Source organism: Apteryx mantelli, unplaced genomic scaffold (assembly GCF_036417845.1).
Source record: "Apteryx mantelli isolate bAptMan1 unplaced genomic scaffold, bAptMan1.hap1 HAP1_SCAFFOLD_20, whole genome shotgun sequence".
Lineage (NCBI taxonomy): Eukaryota > Metazoa > Chordata > Aves > Apterygiformes > Apterygidae > Apteryx > Apteryx mantelli.
Genome location: NW_027118553.1, coordinates 1479316 through 1506700, shown reverse-complemented (window position 1 = coordinate 1506700; position 27385 = coordinate 1479316).

The window sequence follows — 27385 nt, the reverse complement described above, 5'->3', positions numbered from 1 at the left end:
CCATGGGCCTAGCACTGGCCTAGCAGGCACTGAGCCACAAGTGACCTCACAACCACAAACAGCAGCCATGGGCCTAGCACTGGCCTAGCAGGCACTGAGCCACCACTGACCTCACAACCACAAACAGCAGCCATGGGCCTAGCACTGGCCTAGCAGGCACTGAGCCACAAGTGACCTCACAACCACAAACAGCAGCCATGGGCCTAGCACTGGCCTAGCAGGCACTGAGGCACCACTGACCTCACAACCACAAACAGCACCCATGGGCCTAGCACTGGCCTACCAGGCACTGAGCCACAAGTGACCTCACAGCCACAAACAGCAGCCATGGGCCTAGCACTGGCCTAGCAGGCACTGAGCCACAAGTGACCTCACAACCACAAACAGCACCCATGGGCCTAGCACTGGCCTACCAGGCACTGAGCCACAAGTGACCTCACAACCACAAACAGCACCCATGGGCCTAGCACTGGCCTAGCAGGCACTGAGGCACCACTGACCTCACAACCACAAACAGCAGCCATGGGCCTAGCACTGGCCTAGCAGGCACTGAGGCACCACTAACCTCACAACCACAAACAGCAGCCATGCGCCTAGCACTGGCCTAGCAGGCACTGAGGCACCACTGACCTCACAACCACAAACAGCACCCATGGGCCTAGCACTGGCCTAGCAGGCACTGAGGCACCACTGACCTCACAACCACAAACAGCAGCCATGGGCCTAGCACTGGCCTAGCAGGCACTGAGCCACAAGTGACCTCACAACCACAAACAGCAGCCATGGGCCTAGCACTGGCCTAGCAGGCACTGAGCCACAAGTGACCTCACAACCACAAACAGCAGCCATGGGCCTAGCACTGGCCTAGCAGGCACTGAGGCACCACTGACCTCACAACCACAAACAGCAGCCATGGGCCTAGCACTGGCCTAGCAGGCACTGAGGCACCACTGACCTCACAACCACAAACAGCAGCCATGGGCCTAGCACTGGCCTAGCAGGCACTGAGCCACAAGTGACCTCACAACCACAAACAGCAGCCATGCGCCAAGCACTGGCCTAGCAGGCACTGAGGCACCACTGACCTCACAACCACAAAGAGCAGAAATGCGCCTAGCACTGGCCTAGCAGGCACTGAGCCACCACTGACCTCACAACCACAAACAGCAGCCATGGGCCTAGCACTGGCCTAGCAGGCAATGAGCCACAAGTGACCTCACAACCACAAACAGCACCCATGGGCCTAGCACTGGCCTAGCAGGCACTGAGGCACCACTGACCTCACAACCACAAACAGCAGCCATGGGCCTAGCACTGGCCTAGCAGGCACTGAGGCACCACTGACCTCACAACCACAAACAGCACCCACGGGCCTAGCACTGGCCTAGCAGGCACTGAGCCACAAGTGACCTCACAACCACAAACAGCAGCCATGCGCCAAGCACTGGCCTAGCAGGCACTGAGGCACCACTGACTTCACAACCACAAACAGCAGCCACGGGCCTAGCACTGGCCTAGCAGGCACTGAGCCACAAGCGACCTCACAACCACAAACAGCACCCACGGGCCTAGCACTGGCCTACCAGGCACTGAGCCACAAGTGACCTCACAACCACAAACAGCAGCCATGGGCCTAGCACTGGCCTACCAGGCACTGAGGAACCACTGACCTCACAACCACAAAGAGCAGCCATGCGCCTAGCACTGGCCTAGCAGGCACTGAGCCACAAGTGACCTCACAAACACAAACAGCAGCCATGAGCGTAGCACTGGCCTAGCAGGCACTGAGCCACAAGTGACCTCACAACCACAAACAGCAGCCATGCGCCAAGCACTGGCCTAGCAGGCACTCAGGCACCACTGACCTCACAACCACAAAGAGCAGCCATGGGCCTAGCACTGGCCTAGCAGGCACTGAGCCACCACTGACCTCACAACCACAAACAGCAGCCATGGGCCTAGCACTGGCCTAGCAGGCACTGAGGCACCACTGACCTCACAACCACAAAGAGCAGCCATGGGCCTAGCACTGGCCTAGCAGGCACTGAGCCACAAGTGACCTCACAACCACAAACAGCAGCCATGGGCCTAGCACTGGCCTAGCAGGCACTGAGCCACCACTGACCTCACAACCACAAACAGCAGCCATGCGCCAAGCACTGGCCTAGCAGGCACTGAGGCACCACTGACCTCACAACCACAAACAGCAGCCACGGGCCTAGCACTGGCCTACCAGGCACTGAGGCACCACTGACCTCCCAACCACAAACAGCAGCCATGCACTTAGCACTGGCCTAGCAGGCACTGAGGCACCACGGAGCTCACAACCACAAACAGCAGCCATGGGCCTAGCACTGGCCTAGCAGGCACTGAGCCACCACTGACCTCACAACCACAAACAGCAGCCATGGGCCTAGCACTGGCCTAGCAGGCACTGAGCCACAAGTGACCTCACAACCACAAACAGCAGCCATGGGCCTAGCACTGGCCTAGCAGGCACTGAGGCACCACTGACCTCACAACCACAAACAGCAGCCATGGGCCTAGCACTGGCCTAGCAGGCACTGAGCCACAAGTGACCTCACAACCACAAACAGCACCCATGGGCCTAGCACTGGCCTAGCAGGCACTGAGGCACCACTGACCTCACAACCACAAACAGCAGCCATGGGCCTAGCACTGGCCTAGCAGGCACTGAGCCACAAGTGACCTCACAACCACAAACAGCAGCCATGCGCCTAGCACTGGCCTAGCAGGCACTGAGCCACAAGTGACCTCACAACCACAAACAGCAGCCATGGGCCTAGCACTGGCCGAGCAGGCACTGAGCCACAAGTGACCTCACAACCACAAACAGCAGCCATGGGCCTAGCACTGGCCTAGCAGGCACTGAGCCACAAGTGACCTCACAACCACAAACAGCAGCCATGGGCCTAGCACTGGCCTAGCAGGCACTGAGCCACAAGTGACCTCACAACCACAAACAGCAGCCATGGGCCTAGCACTGGCCTAGCAGGCACTGAGGCACCACTGACCTCACAACCACAAAGAGCAGCCATGGGCCTAGCACTGGCCTAGCAGGCACTGAGGCACCACTGACCTCACAAACACAAACAGCAGCCATGGGCCTAGCACTGGCCTAGCAGGCACTGAGGCACCACTGACCTCACAACCACAAACAGCAGCCATGGGCCTAGCACTGGCCTAGCAGGCACTGAGCCACAAGTGACCTCACAACCACAAACAGCAGCCATGCGCCAAGCACTGGCCTAGCAGGCACTGAGGCACCACTGACCTCACAACCACAAAGAGCAGCCATGGGCCTAGCACTGGCCTAGCAGGCACTGAGGCACCACTGACCTCACAACCACAAACAGCACCCATGAGCGTAGCACTGGCCTAGCAGGCACTGAGGCACCACTGACCTCACAACCACAAACAGCAGCCATGGGCCTAGCACTGGCCTAGCAGGCACTGAGGCACCACTGACCTCACAACCACAAACAGCAGCCATGGGCCTAGCACTGGCCTAGCAGGCACTGAGCCACAAGTGACCTCACAACCACAAACAGCACCCATGGGCCTAGCACTGGCCTAGCAGGCACTGAGCCACCACTGACCTCACAACCACAAACAGCAGCCATGCGCCAAGCACTGGCCTAGCAGGCACTGAGGCACCACTGACCTCACAACCACAAACAGCAGCCACGGGCCTAGCACTGGCCTAGCAGGCACTGAGGCACCACTGACCTCACAACCACAAACAGCAGCCATGGGCCTAGCACTGGCCTAGCAGGCACTGAGCCACAAGTGACCTCACAACCACAAACAGCAGCCATGCGCCTAGCACTGGCCTAGCAGGCACTGAGGCACCACTGACCTCACAACCACAAAGAGCAGCCATGGGCCTAGCACTGGCCTAGCAGGCACTGAGCCACCACTGACCTCACAACCACAAACAGCACCCATGGGCCTAGCACTGGCCTAGCAGGCACTGAGCCACAAGTGACCTCACAGCCACAAACAGCAGCCACGGGCCTAGCACTGGCCTAGCAGGCACTGAGCCACAAGTGACCTCACAACCACAAACAGCACCCATGGGCCTAGCACTGGCCTAGCAGGCACTGAGCCACAAGTGACCTCACAACCACAAACAGCAGCCATGCGCCTAGCACTGGCCTAGCAGGCACTGAGGCACCACTGACCTCACAACCACAAACAGCAGCCATGGGCCTAGCACTGGCCTAGCAGGCACTGAGGCACCACTGACCTCACAACCACAAACAGCAGCCATGCGCCTAGCACTGGCCTAGCAGGCACTGAGGCACCACTGACCTCACAACCACAAACAGCAGCCATGGGCCTAGCACTGGCCTAGCAGGCACTGAGGCACCACTGACCTCACAACCACAAACAGCAGCCATGGGCCTAGCACTGGCCTAGCAGGCACTGAGGCACCACTGACCTCACAACCACAAAGAGCAGCCATGGGCCTAGCACTGGCCTAGCAGGCACTGAGGCACCACTGACCTCACAACCACAAACAGCAGCCATGGGCCTAGCACTGGCCTAGCAGGCACTGAGCCACAAGTGACCTCAGAACCACAAACAGCAGCCATGGGCCTAGCACTGGCCTAGCAGGCACTGAGCCACAAGTGACCTCACAACCACAAACAGCAGCCATGGGCCTAGCACTGGCCTAGCAGGCACTGAGGCACCACTGACCTCACAACCACAAACAGCAGCCATGGGCCTAGCACTGGCCTAGCAGGCACTGAGGCACCACTGACCTCACAACCACAAACAGCAGCCATGGGCCTAGCACTGGCCTAGCAGGCACTGAGCCACAAGTAACCTCACAACCACAAACAGCAGCCATGGGCCTAGCACTGGCCTAGCAGGCACTGAGACACCACTGACCTCACAACCACAAACAACAGCAACGCGCCTAGCACTGGCCTAGCAGGCACTGAGCCACCACTGACCTCACAACCACAAACAGCAGCCATGGGCCTAGCACTGGCCTAGCAGGCACTGAGGCACCACTGACCTCACAACCACAAACAGCAGCCATGGGCCTAGCACTGCCCTAGCAGGCACTGAGGCACAAGTGACCTCACAACCACAAACAGCAGCCATGCGCCTAGCACTGGCCTAGCAGGCACTGAGGCACCACGGAACTCACAACCACAAACAGCAGCCATGGGCCTAGCACTGGCCTAGCAGGCACTGAGCCACAAGTGACCTCACAACCACAAACAGCAGCCATGGGCCTACCACTGGCCTAGCAGGCACTGAGGCACCACTGACCTCACAAACACAAACAGCAGCCATGGGCCTAGCACTGGCCTAGCAGGCACTGAGGCACCACTGACCTCACAACCACAAAGAGCAGCCATGGGCCTAGCACTGGCCTAGCAGGCACTGAGCCACAAGTGACCTCACAACCACAAACAGCAGCCATGGGCCTAGCACTGGCCTAGCAGGCACTGATCTACCACTGACCTCACAACCACAAACAGCAGCCATGGGCCTAGCACTGGCCTAGCAGGCACTGAGCCACAAGTGACCTCACAACCACAAACAGCAGCCATGCGCCAAGCACTGGCCTAGCAGGCACTGAGGCACCACTGACCTCACAACCACAAAGAGCAGCCATGGGCCTAGCACTGGCCTAGCAGGCACTGAGCCACCACTGACCTCACAACCACAAACAGCAGCCATGGGCCTAGCACTGGCCTAGCAGGCACTGAGGCACCACTGACCTCACAACCACAAACAGCAGCCATGCGCCTAGCACTGGCCTAGCAGGCACTGAGCCACAAGTGACCTCACAACCACAAACAGCACCCATGCGCCTAGCACTGGCCTAGCAGGCACTGAGGCACCACTGACCTCACAACCACAAACAGCAGCCATGGGCCTAGCACTGGCCTAGCAGGCACTGAGCCACAAGTGACCTCACAACCACAAACAGCACCCATGGGCCTAGCACTGGCCTAGCAGGCACTGAGCCACAAGTGACCTCACAACCACAAACAGCAGCCATGCGCCAAGCACTGGCCTAGCAGGCACTGAGGCACCACTGACCTCACAACCACAAACAGCAGCCACGGGCCTAGCACTGGCCTAGCAGGCACTGAGGCACCACTGACCTCACAACCACAAACAGCAGCCATGCACTTAGCACTGGCCTAGCAGGCACTGAGGCACCACGGAGCTCACAACCACAAACAGCAGCCATGGGCCTAGCACTGGCCTAGCAGGCACTGAGCCACAAGTGACCTCACAAGCACAAACAGCACCCATGGGCCTAGCACTGGCCTAGCAGGCACTGAGCCACCACTGACCTCACAACCACAAACAGCACCCATGGGCCTAGCACTGGCCTAGCAGGCACTGAGGCACCACTGACCTCACAACCACAAACAGCAGCCATGGGCCTAGCACTGGCCTAGCAGGCACTGAGCCACAAGTGACCTCACAACCACAAACAGCAGCCATGCGCCTAGCACTGGCCTAGCAGGCACTGATCTACCACTGACCTCACAACCACAAACAGCAGCCATGGGCCTAGCACTGGCCTAGCAGGCACTGAGGCACCACTGACCTCACAACCACAAAGAGCAGCCATGGGCCTAGCACTGGCCTAGCAGGCACTGAGGCACCACTGACCTCACAACCACAAACAGCAGCCATGAGCGTAGCACTGGCCTAGCAGGCACTGAGGCACCACTGACCTCACAACCACAAACAGCAGCCATGGGCCTAGCACTGGCCTAGCAGGCACTGAGGCACCACTGACCTCACAACCACAAACAGCAGCCATGGGCCTAGCACTGGCCTAGCAGGCACTGAGCCACAAGTGACCTCACAACCACAAACAGCAGCCATGGGCCTAGCACTGGCCTACCAGGCACTGAGCCACAAGTGACCTCACAACCACAAACAGCAGCCATGGGCCTAGCACTGGCCTAGCAGGCACTGAGGCACCACTGACCTCACAACCACAAAGAGCAGCCATGCGCCTAGCACTGGCCTAGCAGGCACTGAGGCACCACTGACCTCACAACCACAAACAGCAGCCATGGGCCTAGCACTGGCCTAGCAGGCACTGAGCCACAAGTGACCTCAGAACCACAAACAGCAGCCATGGGCCTAGCACTGGCCTAGCAGGCACTGAGCCACAAGTGACCTCACAACCACAAACAGCAGCCATGCGCCAAGCACTGGCCTAGCAGGCACTGAGCCACAAGTGACCTCACAACCACAAAGAGCAGAAATGCGCCTAGCACTGGCCTAGCAGGCACTGAGCCACCACTGACCTCACAACCACAAACAGCAGCCATGGGCCTAGCACTGGCCTAGCAGGCACTGAGCCACAAGTGACCTCACAACCACAAACAGCAGCCATGGGCCTAGCACTGGCCTAGCAGACACTGAGCCACAAGTGACCTCACAACCACAAACAGCAGCCATGGGCCTAGCACTGGCCTAGCAGGCACTGAGCCACAAGTGACCTCACAACCACAAACAGCAGCCATGCGCCTAGCACTGGCCTAGCAGGCACTGAGGCACCACTGACCTCACAACCACAAACAGCAGCCATGCGCCTAGCACTGGCCTAGCAGGCACTGAGGCACCACTGACCTCACAACCACAAACAGCAGCCATGGGCCTAGCACTGGCCTAGCAGGCACTGAGCCACAAGTGACCTCACAACCACAAACAGCACCCATGGGCCTAGCACTGGCCTAGCAGGCACTGAGCCACAAGTGACCTCACAACCACAAACAGCAGCCATGGGCCTAGCACTGGCCTAGCAGGCACTGAGGCACCACTGACCTCACAACCACAAACAGCACCCATGGGCCTAGCACTGGCCTAGCAGGCACTGAGCCACAAGTGACCTCACAACCACAAACAGCAGCCATGGGCCTAGCACTGGCCGACCAGGCACTGAGCCACAAGTGACCTCACAACCACAAACAGCACCCATGGGCCTAGCACTGGCCTAGCAGGCACTGAGGCACCACTGACCTCACAACCACAAACAGCAGCCATGGGCCTAGCACTGGCCTACCAGGCACTGAGCCACAAGTGACCTCACAACCACAAACAGCAGCCATGGGCCTAGCACTGGCCTAGCAGGCACTGAGGCACCACTGACCTCACAACCACAAAGAGCAGCCATGCGCCTAGCACTGGCCTAGCAGGCACTGAGGCACCACTGACCTCACAACCACAAACAGCACCCATGGGCCTAGCACTGGCCTAGCAGGCACTGAGGCACCACTGACCTCACAACCACAAACAGCAGCCATGCGCCTAGCACTGGCCTAGCAGGCACTGAGCCACAAGTGACCTCACAACCACAAACAGCAGCCATGGGCCTAGCACTGGCCTACCAGGCACTGAGCCACAAGTGACCTCACAACCACAAACAGCAGCCATGGGCCTAGCACTGGCCTAGCAGGCACTGAGGCACCACTGACCTCACAACCACAAACAGCAGCCATGCGCCTAGCACTGGCCTAGCAGGCACTGAGGCACCACTGACCTCACAACCACAAACAGCAGCCATGCGCCTAGCACTGGCCTAGCAGGCACTGAGGCACCACTGACCTCACAACCACAAACAGCAGCCATGGGCCTAGCACTGGCCTAGCAGGCACTGAGGCACCACTGACCTCACAACCACAAACAGCAGCCATGGGCCTAGCACTGGCCTAGCAGGCACTGAGGCACCACTGACCTCACAACCACAAACAGCAGCCATGCGCCTAGCACTGGCCTAGCAGGCACTGAGGCACCACTGACCTCACAACCACAAACAGCAGCCATGGGCCTAGCACTGGCCTAGCAGGCACTGAGGCACCACTGACCTCACAACCACAAACAGCAGCCATGGGCCTAGCACTGGCCTAGCAGGCACTGAGGCACCACTGACCTCACAACCACAAACAGCAGCCATGGGCCTAGCACTGGCCTAGCAGGCACTGAGGCACCACTGACCTCACAACCACAAACAGCAGCCATGCGCCTAGCACTGGCCTAGCAGGCACTGAGGCACCACTGACCTCACAACCACAAAGAGCAGCCATGGGCCTAGCACTGGCCTAGCAGGCACTGAGGCACCACTGACCTCACAACCACAAACAGCAGCCATGGGCCTAGCACTGGCCTAGCAGGCACTGAGGCACCACTGACCTCACAACCACAAACAGCAGCCATGGGCCTAGCACTGGCCTAGCAGGCACTGAGGCACCACTGACCTCACAACCACAAACAGCAGCCATGCGCCTAGCACTGGCCTAGCAGGCACTGAGGCACCACTGACCTCACAACCACAAACAGCAGCCATGGGCCTAGCACTGGCCTAGCAGGCACTGAGCCACAAGTAACCTCACAACCACAAACAGCAGCCATGGGCCTAGCACTGGCCTAGCAGGCACTGAGGCACCACTGACCTCACAACCACAAACAGCAGCCACGCGCCTAGCACTGGCCTAGCAGGCACTGAGGCACCACTGACCTCACAACCACAAACAGCAGCCATGGGCCTAGCACTGGCCTAGCAGACACTGAGCCACAAGTGACCTCACAACCACAAACAGCAGCCATGGGCCTAGCACTGGCCTAGCAGGCACTGAGGCACCACTGACCTCACAACCACAAACAGCAGCCATGGGCCTAGCACTGGCCTAGCAGGCACTGAGGCACCACTGACCTCACAAACACAAACAGCAGCCATGGGCCTAGCACTGGCCTACCAGGCACTGAGCCACAAGTGACCTCACAACCACAAACAGCAGCCATGGGCCTAGCACTGGCCGAGCAGGCACTGAGCCACAAGTGACCTCACAACCACAAACAGCACCCATGGGCCTAGCACTGGCCTAGCAGGCACTGAGCCACAAGTGACCTCACAACCACAAACAGCACCCATGGGCCTAGCACTGGCCTAGCAGGCACTGAGCCACAAGTGACCTCACAACCACAAACAGCAGCCATGGGCCTAGCACTGGCCTAGCAGGCACTGAGGCACCACTGACCTCACAACCACAAAGAGCAGCCATGCGCCTAGCACTGGCCTAGCAGGCACTGAGGCACCACTGACCTCACAAACACAAACAGCAGCCATGCGCCTAGCACTGGCCTAGCAGGCACTGATCTACCACTGACCTCACAACCACAAACAGCAGCCATGGGCCTAGCACTGGCCTAGCAGGCACTGAGCCACAAGTGACCTCACAACCACAAACAGCAGCCATGCGCCAAGCACTGGCCTAGCAGGCACTGAGGCACCACTGACCTCACAACCACAAACAGCAGCCATGGGCCTAGCACTGGCCTAGCAGGCACTGAGGCACCACTGACCTCACAACCACAAACAGCACCCATGAGCGTAGCACTGGCCTAGCAGGCACTGAGGCACCACTGACCTCACAACCACAAACAGCAGCCATGGGCCTAGCACTGGCCTAGCAGGCACTGAGCCACAAGTGACCTCACAACCACAAACAGCAGCCATGGGCCTAGCACTGGCCTAGCAGGCACTGAGCCACAAGTGACCTCACAACCACAAAGAGCAGAAATGCGCCTAGCACTGGCCTAGCAGGCACTGAGCCACCACTGACCTCACAACCACAAACAGCAGCCATGGGCCTAGCACTGGCCTAGCAGGCACTGAGCCACAAGTGACCTCACAACCACAAACAGCAGCCATGGGCCTAGCACTGGCCTAGCAGGCACTGAGCCACAAGTGACCTCACAACCACAAACAGCAGCCATGGGCCTAGCACTGGCCTAGCAGGCACTGAGCCACAAGTGACCTCACAACCACAAACAGCAGCCATGGGCCTAGCACTGGCCTAGCAGGCACTGAGGCACCACTGACCTCACAACCACAAACAGCAGCCATGGGCCTAGCACTGGCCTAGCAGGCACTGAGCCACAAGTGACCTCACAACCACAAACAGCAGCCATGCGCCTAGCACTGGCCTAGCAGGCACTGAGCCACAAGTGACCTCACAACCACAAACAGCACCCATGGGCCTAGCACTGGCCGAGCAGGCACTGAGCCACAAGTGACCTCACAACCACAAACAGCAGCCATGCGCCTAGCACTGGCCTAGCAGGCACTGAGCCACAAGTGACCTCACAACCACAAACAGCAGCCATGGGCCTAGCACTGGCCTAGCAGGCACTGAGCCACAAGTGACCTCACAACCACAAACAGCAGCCATGGGCCTAGCACTGGCCTAGCAGGCACTGAGGCACCACTGACCTCACAACCACAAAGAGCAGCCATGCGCCTAGCACTGGCCTAGCAGGCACTGAGGCACCACTGACCTCACAACCACAAAGAGCAGCCATGGGCCTAGCACTGGCCTAGCAGGCACTGATCTACCACTGACCTCACAACCACAAACAGCAGCCATGGGCCTAGCACTGGCCTAGCAGGCACTGAGCCACAAGTGACCTCACAACCACAAAGAGCAGCCATGCGCCTAGCACTGGCCTAGCAGGCACTGAGGCACCACTGACCTCACAACCACAAACAGCAGCCATGGGCCTAGCACTGGCCTAGCAGGCACTGAGCCACAAGTGACCTCACAACCACAAACAGCAGCCATGCGCCTAGCACTGGCCTAGCAGGCACTGAGGCACCACTGACCTCACAACCACAAACAGCACCCATGCGCCTAGCACTGGCCTAGCAGACACTGAGCCACAAGTGACCTCACAACCACAAACAGCAGCCATGCGCCAAGCACTGGCCTAGCAGGCACTGAGGCACCACTGACCTCACAACCACAAAGAGCAGAAATGCGCCTAGCACTGGCCTAGCAGGCACTGAGCCACCACTGACCTCACAACCACAAACAGCAGCCATGCGCCTAGCACTGGCCTAGCAGGCACTGAGCCACAAGTGACCTCACAACCACAAACAGCAGCCATGGGCCTAGCACTGGCCTAGCAGACACTGAGCCACAAGTGACCTCACAACCACAAACAGCAGCCATGGGCCTAGCACTGGCCTAGCAGGCACTGAGCCACAAGTGACCTCACAACCACAAACAGCACCCATGGGCCTAGCACTGGCCTAGCAGGCACTGAGCCACAAGTGACCTCACAACCACAAACAGCAGCCATGGGCCTAGCACTGGCCTAGCAGGCACTGAGGCACCACTGACCTCACAACCACAAACAGCAGCCATGGGCCTAGCACTGGCCTAGCAGGCACTGAGGCACCACTGACCTCACAAACACAAACAGCAGCCATGGGCCTAGCACTGGCCTACCAGGCACTGAGCCACAAGTGACCTCACAACCACAAACAGCAGCCATGGGCCTAGCACTGGCCGAGCAGGCACTGAGCCACAAGTGACCTCACAACCACAAACAGCACCCATGGGCCTAGCACTGGCCTAGCAGGCACTGAGCCACAAGTGACCTCACAACCACAAACAGCACCCATGGGCCTAGCACTGGCCTAGCAGGCACTGAGCCACAAGTGACCTCACAACCACAAACAGCAGCCATGGGCCTAGCACTGGCCTAGCAGGCACTGAGGCACCACTGACCTCACAACCACAAAGAGCAGCCATGCGCCTAGCACTGGCCTAGCAGGCACTGAGGCACCACTGACCTCACAAACACAAACAGCAGCCATGCGCCTAGCACTGGCCTAGCAGGCACTGATCTACCACTGACCTCACAACCACAAACAGCAGCCATGGGCCTAGCACTGGCCTAGCAGGCACTGAGCCACAAGTGACCTCACAACCACAAACAGCAGCCATGCGCCAAGCACTGGCCTAGCAGGCACTGAGGCACCACTGACCTCACAACCACAAACAGCAGCCATGGGCCTAGCACTGGCCTAGCAGGCACTGAGGCACCACTGACCTCACAACCACAAACAGCACCCATGAGCGTAGCACTGGCCTAGCAGGCACTGAGGCACCACTGACCTCACAACCACAAACAGCAGCCATGGGCCTAGCACTGGCCTAGCAGGCACTGAGCCACAAGTGACCTCACAACCACAAACAGCAGCCATGGGCCTAGCACTGGCCTAGCAGGCACTGAGCCACAAGTGACCTCACAACCACAAAGAGCAGAAATGCGCCTAGCACTGGCCTAGCAGGCACTGAGCCACCACTGACCTCACAACCACAAACAGCAGCCATGGGCCTAGCACTGGCCTAGCAGGCACTGAGCCACAAGTGACCTCACAACCACAAACAGCAGCCATGGGCCTAGCACTGGCCTAGCAGGCACTGAGCCACAAGTGACCTCACAACCACAAACAGCAGCCATGGGCCTAGCACTGGCCTAGCAGGCACTGAGCCACAAGTGACCTCACAACCACAAACAGCAGCCATGGGCCTAGCACTGGCCTAGCAGGCACTGAGGCACCACTGACCTCACAACCACAAACAGCAGCCATGGGCCTAGCACTGGCCTAGCAGGCACTGAGCCACAAGTGACCTCACAACCACAAACAGCAGCCATGCGCCTAGCACTGGCCTAGCAGGCACTGAGCCACAAGTGACCTCACAACCACAAACAGCACCCATGGGCCTAGCACTGGCCGAGCAGGCACTGAGCCACAAGTGACCTCACAACCACAAACAGCAGCCATGCGCCTAGCACTGGCCTAGCAGGCACTGAGCCACAAGTGACCTCACAACCACAAACAGCAGCCATGGGCCTAGCACTGGCCTAGCAGGCACTGAGCCACAAGTGACCTCACAACCACAAACAGCAGCCATGGGCCTAGCACTGGCCTAGCAGGCACTGAGGCACCACTGACCTCACAACCACAAAGAGCAGCCATGCGCCTAGCACTGGCCTAGCAGGCACTGAGGCACCACTGACCTCACAACCACAAAGAGCAGCCATGGGCCTAGCACTGGCCTAGCAGGCACTGATCTACCACTGACCTCACAACCACAAACAGCAGCCATGGGCCTAGCACTGGCCTAGCAGGCACTGAGCCACAAGTGACCTCACAACCACAAAGAGCAGCCATGCGCCTAGCACTGGCCTAGCAGGCACTGAGGCACCACTGACCTCACAACCACAAACAGCAGCCATGGGCCTAGCACTGGCCTAGCAGGCACTGAGCCACAAGTGACCTCACAACCACAAACAGCAGCCATGCGCCTAGCACTGGCCTAGCAGGCACTGAGGCACCACTGACCTCACAACCACAAACAGCACCCATGCGCCTAGCACTGGCCTAGCAGACACTGAGCCACAAGTGACCTCACAACCACAAACAGCAGCCATGCGCCAAGCACTGGCCTAGCAGGCACTGAGGCACCACTGACCTCACAACCACAAAGAGCAGAAATGCGCCTAGCACTGGCCTAGCAGGCACTGAGCCACCACTGACCTCACAACCACAAACAGCAGCCATGCGCCTAGCACTGGCCTAGCAGGCACTGAGCCACAAGTGACCTCACAACCACAAACAGCAGCCATGGGCCTAGCACTGGCCTAGCAGACACTGAGCCACAAGTGACCTCACAACCACAAACAGCAGCCATGGGCCTAGCACTGGCCTAGCAGGCACTGAGCCACAAGTGACCTCACAACCACAAACAGCACCCATGGGCCTAGCACTGGCCTAGCAGGCACTGAGGCACCACTGACCTCACAACCACAAACAGCAGCCATGGGCCTAGCACTGGCCTAGCAGGCACTGAGCCACAAGTGACCTCACAACCACAAACAGCAGCCATGGGCCTAGCACTGGCCGAGCAGGCACTGAGCCACAAGTGACCTCACAACCACAAACAGCAGCCATGGGCCTAGCACTGGCCGAGCAGGCACTGAGCCACAAGTGACCTCACAACCACAAACAGCAGCCATGCGCCTAGCACTGGCCTAGCAGGCACTGAGGCACCACTGACCTCACAACCACAAACAGCAGCCATGGGCCTAGCACTGGCCTACCAGGCACTGAGCCACAAGTGACCTCACAACCACAAACAGCACCCATGCGCCAAGCACTGGCCTAGCAGGCACTGAGGAACCACTGACCTCACAACCACAAAGAGCAGCCATGGGCCTAGCACTGGCCTAGCAGGCACTGAGGCACCACTGACCTCACAACCACAAACAGCACCCATGAGCGTAGCACTGGCCTAGCAGGCACTGAGGCACCACTGACCTCACAACCACAAACAGCAGCCATGGGCCTAGCACTGGCCTAGCAGGCACTGAGGCACCACTGACCTCACAACCACAAACAGCAGCCATGGGCCTAGCACTGGCCTAGCAGGCACTGAGCCACAAGTGACCTCACAACCACAAACAGCAGCCATGCGCCTAGCACTGGCCTAGCAGGCACTGAGGCACCACTGACCTCACAACCACAAAGAGCAGCCATGGGCCTAGCACTGGCCTAGCAGGCACTGAGCCACCACTGACCTCACAACCACAAACAGCACCCATGGGCCTAGCACTGGCCTAGCAGGCACTGAGCCACAAGTGACCTCACAGCCACAAACAGCAGCCACGGGCCTAGCACTGGCCTAGCAGGCACTGAGCCACAAGTGACCTCACAACCACAAACAGCACCCATGGGCCTAGCACTGGCCTAGCAGGCACTGAGCCACAAGTGACCTCACAACCACAAACAGCAGCCATGGGCCTAGCACTGGCCTAGCAGGCACTGAGGCACCACTGACCTCACAACCACAAACAGCAGCCATGCGCCTAGCACTGGCCTAGCAGGCACTGAGCCACCACTGACCTCACAACCACAAACAGCAGCCATGCGCCTAGCACTGGCCTAGCAGGCACTGAGGCACCACTGACCTCACAACCACAAAGAGCAGCCATGGGCCTAGCACTGGCCTAGCAGGCACTGAGGCACCACTGACCTCACAACCACAAACAGCAGCCATGGGCCTAGCACTGGCCTAGCAGGCACTGAGCCACAAGTGACCTCACAACCACAAACAGCACCCATGGGCCTAGCACTGGCCTAGCAGGCACTGAGCCACAAGTGACCTCACAACCACAAACAGCAGCCACGGGCCTAGCACTGGCCTAGCAGGCACTGAGCCACCACTGACCTCACAACCACAAACAGCAGCCATGGGCCTAGCACTGGCCTAGCAGGCACTGAGCCACAAGTGACCTCACAACCACAAACAGCAGCCATGCGCCAAGCACTGGCCTAGCAGGCACTGAGGCACCACTGACCTCACAACCACAAACAGCAGCCATGGGCCTAGCACTGGCCTAGCAGGCACTGAGCCACCACTGACCTCACAACCACAAACAGCAGCCATGGGCCTAGCACTGGCCTAGCAGGCACTGAGGCACCACTGACCTCACAACCACAAACAGCAGCCATGCGCCTAGCACTGGCCTAGCAGGCACTGAGGCACCACTGACCTCACAACCACAAACAGCAGCCATGGGCCTAGCACTGGCCTAGCAGGCACTGAGGCACCACTGACCTCACAACCACAAACAGCAGCCATGGGCCTAGCACTGGCCTAGCAGGCACTGAGGCACCACTGACCTCACAACCACAAACAGCAGCCATGCGCCTAGCACTGGCCTAGCAGGCACTGAGGCACCACTGACCTCACAACCACAAACAGCAGCCATGGGCCTAGCACTGGCCTAGCAGGCACTGAGCCACAAGTGACCTCACAACCACAAACAGCAGCCATGCGCCAAGCACTGGCCTAGCAGGCACTGAGGCACCACTGACCTCACAACCACAAACAGCAGCCATGGGCCTAGCACTGGCCTAGCAGGCACTGAGGCACCACTGACCTCACAACCACAAACAGCAGCCATGGGCCTAGCACTGGCCTAGCAGGCACTGAGCCACCACTGACCTCACAACCACAAACAGCAGCCATGCGCCAAGCACTGGCCTAGCAGGCACTGAGGCACCACTGACCTCACAACCACAAACAGCAGCCATGGGCCTAGCACTGGCCTAGCAGGCACTGAGGCACCACTGACCTCACAAACACAAACAGCAGCCATGGGCCTAGCACTGGCCTAGCAGGCACTGAGCCACAAGTAACCTCACAACCACAAACAGCAGCCATGGGCCTAGCACTGGCCTAGCAGGCACTGAGACACCACTGACCTCACAACCACAAACAGCAGCCACGCGCCTAGCACTGGCCTAGCAGGCACTGAGGCACCACTGACCTCACAACCACAAACAGCAGCCATGGGCCTAGCACTGGCCTAGCAGGCACTGAGGCACCACTGACCTCACAAACACAAACAGCAGCCATGGGCCTAGCACTGGCCTAGCAGGCACTGAGCCACAAGTGACCTCACAACCACAAACAGCAGCCATGCGCCAAGCACTGGCCTAGCAGGCACTGAGGCACCACTGACCTCACAACCACAAAGAGCAGAAATGCGCCTAGCACTGGCCTAGCAGGCACTGAGCCACCACTGACCTCACAACCACAAACAGCAGCCATGCGCCTAGCACTGGCCTAGCAGGCACTGAGCCACAAGTGACCTCACAACCACAAACAGCAGCCATGGGCCTAGCACTGGCCTAGCAGACACTGAGCCACAAGTGACCTCACAACCACAAACAGCAGCCATGCGCCTAGCACTGGCCTAGCAGGCACTGAGCCACAAGTGACCTCACAACCACAAACAGCAGCCATGGGCCTAGCACTGGCCTAGCAGGCACTGAGCCACAAGTGACCTCACAACCACAAACAGCAGCCATGGGCCTAGCACTGGCCTAGCAGGCACTGAGCCACAAGTGACCTCACAACCACAAACAGCAGCCATGGGCCTAGCACTGGCCGAGCAGGCACTGAGCCACAAGTGACCTCACAACCACAAACAGCACCCATGGGCCTAGCACTGGCCTAGCAGGCACTGAGGCACCACTGACCTCACAACCACAAACAGCAGCCATGGGCCTAGCACTGGCCTACCAGGCACTGAGCCACAAGTGACCTCACAACCACAAACAGCAGCCATGGGCCTAGCACTGGCCTAGCAGGCACTGAGGCACCACTGACCTCACAACCACAAAGAGCAGCCATGCGCCTAGCACTGGCCTAGCAGGCACTGAGGCACCACTGACCTCACAAACACAAACAGCAGCCATGGGCCTAGCACTGGCCTAGCAGGCACTGATCTACCACTGACCTCACAACCACAAACAGCAGCCATGGGCCTAGCACTGGCCTAGCAGGCACTGAGCCACAAGTGACCTCACAACCACAAACAGCAGCCATGCGCCAAGCACTGGCCTAGCAGGCACTGAGGCACCACTGACCTCACAACCACAAAGAGCAGCCATGGGCCTAGCACTGGCCTAGCAGGCACTGAGGCACCACTGACCTCACAACCACAAACAGCACCCATGAGCGTAGCACTGGCCTAGCAGGCACTGAGGCACCACTGACCTCACAACCACAAACAGCAGCCATGGGCCTAGCACTGGCCTAGCAGGCACTGAGGCACCACTGACCTCACAACCACAAACAGCAGCCATGGGCCTAGCACTGGCCTAGCAGGCACTGAGCCACAAGTGACCTCACAACCACAAACAGCAGCCATGGGCCTAGCACTGGCCTACCAGGCACTGAGCCACAAGTGACCTCACAACCACAAACAGCAGCCATGGGCCTAGCACTGGCCTAGCAGGCACTGAGGCACCACTGACCTCACAACCACAAACAGCAGCCATGGGCCTAGCACTGGCCTAGCAGGCACTGAGGCACCACTGACCTCACAACCACAAACAGCAGCCATGGGCCTAGCACTGGCCTAGCAGGCACTGAGGCACCACTGACCTCACAACCACAAACAGCAGCCATGCGCCTAGCACTGGCCTAGCAGGCACTGAGGCACCACTGACCTCACAAACACAAACAGCAGCCATGGGCCTAGCACTGGCCTAGCAGGCACTGAGGCACCACTGACCTCACAACCACAAACAGCAGCCATGGGCCTAGCACTGGCCTAGCAGGCACTGAGGCACAAGTGACCTCACAACCACAAACAGCAGCCATGGGCCTAGCACTGGCCTAGCAGGCACTGAGCCACAAGTGACCTCACAACCACAAACAGCAGCCATGGGCCTAGCACTGGCCTAGCAGGCACTGAGCCACAAGTGACCTCACAACCACAAACAGCACCCATGGGCCTAGCACTGGCCTAGCAGGCACTGAGCCACAAGTGACCTCACAACCACAAACAGCAGCCATGGGCCTAGCACTGGCCTAGCAGGCACTGACCCACAAGTGACCTCACAACCACAAACAGCAGCCATGGGCCTAGCACTCGCCGAGCAGGCACTGAGCCACAAGTGACCTCACAACCACAAACAACACCCATGGGCCTAGCACTGGCCTAGCAGGCACTGAGGCACCACTGACCTCACAACCACAAACAGCAGCCATGGGCCTAGCACTGGCCTAGCAGGCACTGAGCCACAAGTGACCTCACAACCACAAACAGCAGCCATGGGCCTAGCACTGGCCTAGCAGGCACTGAGGCACCACTGACCTCACAACCACAAAGAGCAGCCATGCGCCTAGCACTGGCCTAGCAGGCACTGAGACACCACTGACCTCACAACCACAAACAGCAGCCATGGGCCTAGCACTGGCCTAGCAGGCACTGAGCCACAAGTGACCTCACAACCACAAACAGCAGCCATGCGCCTAGCACTGGCCTAGCAGGCACTGAGGCACCACTGACCTCACAACCACAAAGAGCAGCCATGGGCCTAGCACTGGCCTAGCAGGCACTGAGCCACCACTGACCTCACAACCACAAACAGCAGCCATGGGCCTAGCACTGGCCTAGCAGACACTGAGCCACAAGTAACCTCACAACCACAAACAGCAGCCATGGGCCTAGCACTGGCCTAGCAGGCACTGAGCCACCACTGACCTCACAACCACAAACAGCAGCCACGCGCCTAGCACTGGCCTAGCAGGCACTGAGGCACCACTGACCTCACAACCACAAACAGCACCCATGGGCCTAGCACTGGCCTAGCAGGCACTGAGGCACCACTGACCTCACAAACACAAACAGCAGCCATGGGCCTAGCACTGGCCTAGCAGGCACTGAGCCACAAGTGACCTCACAACCACAAACAGCAGCCATGCGCCAAGCACTGGCCTAGCAGGCACTGAGGCACCACTGACCTCACAACCACAAAGAGCAGAAATGCGCCTAGCACTGGCCTAGCAGGCACTGAGCCACCACTGACCTCACAACCACAAACAGCAGCCATGGGCCTAGCACTGGCCTAGCAGGCACTGAGCCACAAGTGACCTCACAACCACAAACAGCACCCATGGGCCTAGCACTGGCCTAGCAGGCACTGAGGCACCCCTGACCTCACAACCACAAACAGCAGCCATGGGCCTAGCACTGGCCGAGCAGGCACTGAGCCACAAGTGACCTCACAACCACAAACAGCACCCATGGGCCTAGCACTGGCCTAGCAGGCACTGAGGCACCACTGACCTCACAACCACAAACAGCAGCCATGGGCCTAGCACTGGCCTACCAGGCACTGAGCCACAAGTGACCTCACAACCACAAACAGCAGCCATGCACCTAGCACTGGCCGAGCAGGCACTGAGCCACAAGTGACCTCACAACCACAAACAGCAGCCATGGGCCTAGCACTGGCCGAGCAGGCACTGAGGCACCACTGACCTCACAACCACAAACAGCAGCCATGGGCCTAGCACTGGCCTAGCAGGCACTGAGCCACAAGTGACCTCACAACCACAAACAGCACCCATGGGCCTAGCACTGGCCTAGCAGACACTGAGCCACAAGTGACCTCACAACCACAAACAGCAGCCATGGGCCTAGCACTGGCCTAGCAGGCACTGAGCCACAAGTGACCTCACAACCACAAACAGCAGCCATGGGCCTAGCACTGGCCTAGCAGGCACTGAGGCACCACTGACCTCACAACCACAAACAGCAGCCATGGGCCTAGCACTGGCCTAGCAGGCACTGAGGCACCACTGACCTCACAACCACAAAGAGCAGCCATGCGCCTAGCACTGGCCTAGCAGGCACTGAGGCACCACTGACCTCACAAACACAAACAGCAGCCATGGGCCTAGCACTGGCCTAGCAGGCACTGAGGCACCACTGACCTCACAACCACAAACAGCAGTCATGGGCCTAGCACTGGCCTAGCAGGCACTGAGCCACAAGTGACCTCACAACCACAAACAGCAGCCATGGGCCTAGCACTGGCCTAGCAGGCACTGAGCCACAAGTGACCTCACAACCACAAACAGCAGCCATGGGCCTAGCACTGGCCTAGCAGGCACTGAGGCACCACTGACCTCACAACCACAAACAGCAGCCATGGGCCTAGCACTGGCCTAGCAGGCACTGAGCCACAAGTGACCTCACAACCACAAAGAGCAGAAATGCGCCTAGCACTGGCCTAGCAGGCACTGAGCCACCACTGACCTCACAACCACAAACAGCAGCCATGGGCCTAGCACTGGCCTAGCAGGCACTGAGCCACAAGTGACCTCACAACCACAAACAGCAGCCATGGGCCTAGCACTGGCCTAGCAGGCACTGAGCCACAAGTGACCTCACAACCACAAACAGCAGCCATGGGCCTAGCACTGGCCTAGCAGGCACTGAGGCACCACTGACCTCACAACCACAAACAGCAGCCATGGGCCTAGCACTGGCCTAGCAGGCACTGAGCCACAAGTGACCTCACAACCACAAACAGCAGCCATGGGCCTAGCACTGGCCTAGCAGGCACTGAGCCACAAGTGACCTCACAACCACAAACAGCACCCATGCGCCTAGCACTGGCCTACCAGGCACTGAGCCACAAGTGACCTCACAACCACAAACAGCAGCCATGCGCCTAGCACTGGCCTAGCAGGCACTGAGCCACAAGTGACCTCACAACCACAAACAGCACCCATGGGCCTAGCACTGGCCTAGCAGGCACTGAGGCACCACTGACCTCACAACCACAAACAGCAGCCATGGGCCTAGCACTGGCCTAGCAGGCACTGAGCCACAAGTGACCTCACAACCACAAACAGCAGCCATGGGCCTAGCACTGGCCTAGCAGGCACTGAGGCACCACTGACCTCACAACCACAAAGAGCAGCCATGCGCCTAGCACTGGCCTAGCAGGCACTGAGGCACCACTGACCTCACAACCACAAACAGCAGCCATGGGCCTAGCACTGGCCTAGCAGGCACTGATCTACCACTGACCTCACAACCACAAACAGCAGCCATGGGCCTAGCACTGGCCTAGCAGGCACTGAGCCACAAGTGACCTCACAACCACAAACAGCAGCAATGCGCCTAGCACTGGCCTAGCAGGCACTGAGGCACCACTGACCTCACAACCACAAAGAGCAGCCATGGGCCTAGCACTGGCCTAGCAGGCACTGAGCCACCACTGACCTCACAACCACAAACAGCACCCATGGGCCTAGCACTGGCCTAGCAGGCACTGAGCCACAAGTGACCTCACAACCACAAACAGCAGCCACGGGCCTAGCACTGGCCTAGCAGGCACTGAGCCACAAGTGACCTCACAACCACAAACAGCACCCATGGGCCTAGCACTGGCCTAGCAGGCACTGAGCCACAAGTGACCTCACAACCACAAACAGCAGCCATGCGCCTAGCACTGGCCTAGCAGGCACTGAGGCACCACTGACCTCACAACCACAAACAGCAGCCATGGGCCTAGCACTGGCCTAGCAGGCACTGAGGCACCACTGACCTCACAACCACAAAGAGCACCCATGGGCCTAGCACTGGCCTAGCAGGCACTGAGCCACAAGTGACCTCACAGCCACAAACAGCAGCCACGGGCCTAGCACTGGCCTAGCAGGCACTGAGCCACAAGTGACCTCACAACCACAAACAGCACCCATGGGCCTAGCACTGGCCTAGCAGGCACTGAGGCACAAGTGACCTCACAACCACAAACAGCAGCCATGCGCCTAGCACTGGCCTAGCAGGCACTGAGCCACCACTGACCTCACAACCACAAACAGCAGCCATGGGCCTAGCACTGGCCTAGCAGGCACTGAGCCACAAGTGACCTCACAACCACAAACAGCAGCCATGCGCCTAGCACTGGCCTAGCAGGCACTGAGCCACAAGTGACCTCACAACCACAAACAGCACCCATGCGCCTAGCACTGGCCTAGCAGGCACTGAGCCACAAGTGACCTCACAACCACAAACAGCACCCATGGGCCTAGCACTGGCCTAGCAGGCACTGAGCCACAAGTGACCTCACAACCACAAACAGCAGCCATGGGCCTAGCACTGGCCTAGCAGGCACTGAGCCACAAGTGACCTCACAACCACAAACAGCAGCCATGCACCTAGCACTGGCCGAGCAGGCACTGAGCCACAAGTGACCTCACAACCACAAACAGCAGCCATGGGCCTAGCACTGGCCGAGCAGGCACTGAGCCACCACTGACCTCACAACCACAAACAGCAGCCATGGGCCTAGCACTGGCCTAGCAGGCACTGAGCCACAAGTGACCTCACAACCACAAACAGCAGCCATGGGCCTAGCACTGGCCTAGCAGGCACTGAGGCACCACTGACCTCACAACCACAAAGAGCAGCCATGGGCCTAGCACTGGCCTAGCAGGCACTGAGGCACCACTGACCTCACAAACACAAACAGCAGCCATGGGCCTAGCACTGGCCTAGCAGGCACTGAGGCACCACTGACCTCACAACCACAAACAGCAGCCATGGGCCTAGCACTGGCCTAGCAGGCACTGAGCCACAAGTGACCTCACAACCACAAACAGCAGCCATGGGCCTAGCACTGGCCTAGCAGGCACTGAGGCACCACTGACCTCACAACCACAAACAGCAGCCATGGGCCTAGCACTGGCCTAGCAGGCACTGAGGCACCACTGACCTCACAACCACAAACAGCAGCCATGCGCCTAGCACTGGCCTAGCAGGCACTGAGGCACCACTGACCTCACAAACACAAACAGCAGCCATGGGCCTAGCACTGGCCTAGCAGGCACTGAGCCACAAGTGACCTCACAACCACAAAGAGCAGAAATGCGCCTAGCACTGGCCTAGCAGGCACTGAGCCACCACTGACCTCACAACCACAAACAGCGGCCATGGGCCTAGCACTGGCCTAGCAGGCACTGAGCCACAAGTGACCTCACAACCACAAACAGCAGCCATGGGCCTAGCACTGGCCTAGCAGGCACTGAGCCACAAGTGACCTCACAACCACAAAGAGCAGAAATGCGCCTAGCACTGGCCTAGCAGGCACTGAGCCACCACTGACCTCACAACCACAAACAGCAGCCATGGGCCTAGCACTGGCCTAGCAGGCACTGAGCCACAAGTGACCTCACAACCACAAACAGCAGCCATGGGCCTAGCACTGGCCTAGCAGGCACTGAGCCACAAGTGACCTCACAACCACAAACAGCACCCATGCGCCTAGCACTGGCCTACCAGGCACTGAGCCACAAGTGACCTCACAACCACAAACAGCAGCCATGGGCCTAGCACTGGCCTAGCAGGCACTGAGCCACAAGTGACCTCACAACCACAAACAGCAGCCATGCGCCTAGCACTGGCCTAGCAGGCACTGAGCCACAAGTGACCTCACAACCACAAACAGCAGCCATGGGCCTAGCACTGGCCGAGCAGGCACTGAGCCACAAGTGACCTCACAACCACAAACAGCACCCATGGGCCTAGCACTGGCCTAGCAGGCACTGAGGCACCACTGACCTCACAACCACAAACAGCAGCCATGGGCCTAGCACTGGCCTACCAGGCACTGAGCCACAAGTGACCTCACAACCACAAACAGCAGCCATGGGCCTAGCACTGGCCTAGCAGGCACTGAGGCACCACTGACCTCACAACCACAAAGAGCAGCCATGCGCCTAGCACTGGCCTAGCAGGCACTGAGGCACCACTGACCTCACAACCACAAACAGCAGCCATGGGCCTAGCACTGGCCTAGCAGGCACTGATCTACCACTGACCTCACAACCACAAACAGCAGCCATGGGCCTAGCACTGGCCTAGCAGGCACTGAGCCACAAGTGACCTCACAACCACAAACAGCAGCCATGCGCCTAGCACTGGCCTAGCAGGCACTGAGGCACCACTGACCTCACAACCACAAACAGCAGCCACACACCTAGCACTGGCCTAGCAGGCACTGAGGCACCACTGACCTCACAACCACAAACAGCAGCCATGCGCCTAGCACTGGCCTAGCAGGCACTGAGGCACCACTGACCTCACAACCACAAAGAGCAGCCATGGGCCTAGCACTGGCCTAGCAGGCACTGAGGCACCACTGACCTCACAACCACAAACAGCAGCCATGGGCCTAGCACTGGCCTAGCAGGCACTGAGGCACCACTGACCTCACAACCACAAACAGCAGCCATGCGCCTAGCACTGGCCTAGCAGGCACTGAGGCACCACTGACCTCACAACCACAAAGAGCAGCCATGGGCCTAGCACTGGCCTAGCAGGCACTGAGGCACCACTGACCTCACAAACACAAACAGCAGCCATGGGCCTAGCACTGGCCTAGCAGGCACTGAGGCACCACTGACCTCACAACCACAAACAGCAGCCATGGGCCTAGCACTGGCCTAGCAGGCACTGAGCCACAAGTAACCTCACAACCACAAACAGCAGCCATGGGCCTAGCACTGGCCTAGCAGGCACTGAGACACCACTGACCTCACAACCACAAACAGCAGCCACGCGCCTAGCACTGGCCTAGCAGGCACTGAGCCACCACTGACCTCACAACCACAAACAGCAGCCATGGGCCTAGCACTGGCCTAGCAGGCACTGAGGCACCACTGACCTCACAACCACAAACAGCAGCCATGGGCCTAGCACTGCCCTAGCAGGCACTGAGGCACCACTGACCTCACAACCACAAACAGCAGCCATGCGCCTAGCACTGGCCTAGCAGGCACTGAGGCACCACGGAGCTCACAACCACAAACAGCAGCCATGGGCCTAGCACTGGCCTAGCAGGCACTGAGCCACAAGTGACCTCACAACCACAAACAGCAGCCATGGGCCTAGCACTGGCCTAGCAGGCACTGAGCCACAAGTGACCTCACAACCACAAACAGCACCCATGGGCCTAGCACTGGCCTAGCAGGCACTGAGGCACCACTGACCTCACAACCACAAACAGCAGCCATGGGCCTAGCACTGGCCTAGCAGGCACTGAGCCACAAGTGACCTCACAACCACAAACAGCAGCCATGGGCCTAGCACTGGCCTAGCAGGCACTGAGGCACCACTGACCTCACAACCACAAACAGCAGCCACGGGCCTAGCACTGGCCTAGCAGGCACTGAGGCACCACTGACCTCACAACCACAAACAGCAGCCATGGGCCTAGCACTGGCCTAGCAGGCACTGAGGCACCACTGACCTCACAACCACAAACAGCAGCCATGGGCCTAGCACTGGCCTAGCAGGCACTGAGCCACAAGTGACCTCACAACCACAAACAGCACCCATGGGCCTAGCACTGGCCTACCAGGCACTGAGCCACAAGTGACCTGACAACCACAAACAGCAGCCATGGGCCTAGCACTGGCCTACCAGGCACTGAGCCACAAGTGACCTCACAACCACAAACAGCAGCCATGGGCCTAGCACTGGCCTAGCAGGCACTGAGGCACCACTGACCTCACAACCACAAAGAGCAGCCATGCGCCTAGCACTGGCCTAGCAGGCACTGAGGCACCACTGACCTCACAAACACAAACAGCAGCCATGGGCCTAGCACTGGCCTAGCAGGCACTGAGGCACCACTGACCTCACAACCACAAACAGCAGCCATGGGCCTAGCACTGGCCTAGCAGGCACTGAGCCACAAGTGACCTCACAACCACAAACAGCAGCCATGGGCCTAGCACTGGCCTAGCAGGCACTGAGCCACAAGTGACCTCACAACCACAAACAGCACCCATGGGCCTAGCACTGGCCTAGCAGGCACTGAGGCACCACTGACCTCACAAACACAAACAGCAGCCATGGGCCTAGCACTGGCCTAGCAGGCACTGAGCCACAAGTGACCTCACAACCACAAACAGCAGCCATGGGCCTAGCACTGGCCTAGCAGGCACTGAGCCACAAGTGACCTCACAACCACAAACAGCACCCATGGGCCTAGCACTGGCCTAGCAGGCACTGAGCCACAAGTGACCTCACAACCACAAACAGCAGCCATGGGCCTAGCACTGGCCTAGCAGGCACTGAGCCACAAGTGACCTCACAACCACAAACAGCAGCCATGGGCCTAGCACTGGCC